The sequence below is a fragment of the Salvelinus namaycush genome, chromosome 26 (assembly GCF_016432855.1).
Source record: "Salvelinus namaycush isolate Seneca chromosome 26, SaNama_1.0, whole genome shotgun sequence".
NCBI classification, from domain to species: Eukaryota; Metazoa; Chordata; class Actinopteri; order Salmoniformes; family Salmonidae; genus Salvelinus; species Salvelinus namaycush.
Genome location: NC_052332.1, coordinates 22,067,924 through 22,069,676, shown reverse-complemented (window position 1 = coordinate 22,069,676; position 1,753 = coordinate 22,067,924).

Genomic DNA, 1,753 nt, shown 5'->3' with positions numbered 1-1,753 from the left:
CATCGCTTCTCCCTTTGTTCTTCAGTCTTCCCGCTCTTTCACTCAAACCCAGCCCCCTTTGCTTTGTGTAACCAGCTGTCATATCTGTTCCTTCCCCTAGGGACGTTTTCCTTTATGACATCATTTGTAATCAAGGTATGATTAATTCTGTGTATATGTAATTCTGTGTGATTAGTTAGGTATTTAGTAAATAAATAATTAAACCCATTTTTGTATTGCTGATTTAACTTGTTAGCTAGTGTTCGTGAAGATAACCAATAATTTACAACTTTCAGATGAGACTGAAATAAGGTGACGATTAATATTGACTGCTATTGATGTAAAATATTACTAGGTCTTTGAAAGTTTATTCGGAAGATAACAGCTCTATAAATATTATTTCGTCGTGCCCCGACTTTCTAGTTAATTACATTTACATAATTAGCTCAATCAGGTAATATTAATTACAGAGAAAGGATTTCATAGAATAGCATGTCATATCACTTAATCCGGCATAGTTAACAACACGACACTTCTGAGAACTTTCAGTATCTGTCAGACTGTGTGCGCAACTGGTCAACTAGATTCAGGTGCAGGAGAGCAGAGATGAGTGAACAGGCACACTTTAATTGGCAGAAGCAAATCAGTCGGACGCAACAGCGTCACAACATTCCAGCCAAAGGCAAAAGCGAATAGCACACTGGTCACACAAAATAATGTACAACAATACAATACCATGGGTTCAAAACAATACCTGGAAAAAACCAGCCTGACACGTCACACAATAAACGTAACGAACAATTACACACAGACATGGGGGGAACAGAGGATAATATACACGTAGAGTGATGAGGGGATGTAAACCAGGTGTGCGGGAAAACAAGACAAAACAAATGGAAAATGAAAGGTGGAGCTGAGAAGACCGGTGACGTCGACCGCCGCCCGAACAAGGAGAGGAGCCGACTTCGGCGGGAGTTGTGACAGTATCCTCCCTCCTCATGAGGGAGAGAAATTATAAAATATCTTAAAGATATGTGGGTTTTTGATAACGGAATTAGGCACAAGGCGATATTTCTTAAGCTTACCCAGGGTAAACACTTTCTTAAAAACGAAATATAAGTGTTGATATTAGTTGGCAGGGTTCTTAGCGTCAACATTATTGTTTTTTGATGTATTCCTGATGCCTTTTAAGACTTTATCTGGTAGATGTTTTCTAAGACTCCTTTTCCATTTGTTTATTCAGAAATCAAAGCCTTTACTTATGCCTCATTTTTAAGATGGAAAATGGTTGAAAAATGTATCTACACCTTAATGTCCCCAAAATATATGCTCTTAGCATTAATTTGATACCCAATTTGATATACTCTTATGAACTTCACGTAGGTGCTCATGTGTCCTTTTTGATGGAAATGCCCTTTACCAATGGGATGAGAAAAGAGAAAAGAGGCTGATGTGTTTGTGGCCTTGAAGCTCTCTCCTACATATTGTGTTCCTCACTAAAAAGCGGCAGCATGCTACTGTTAGCTGTAGCCAAGGTCAAGTTTAAAGTAGTGGGTGTTTCAACCAAGTCTGTATTCAGTTTTTCTTTTCCTCTTTGTTTGTCAGCATTGAGCAATGAGATTCTGCTCTCACCCTACAGTCAAATATTATTTTCAACAATTCAGAAGTGTACATTTAAGTCCTAAAGCTATATCACATTTCCACATATAAACAATGCCTTACCTCCTTTTTAGAACATAAGCCCACATACATTCACCAGAGGGAATGAAATGAG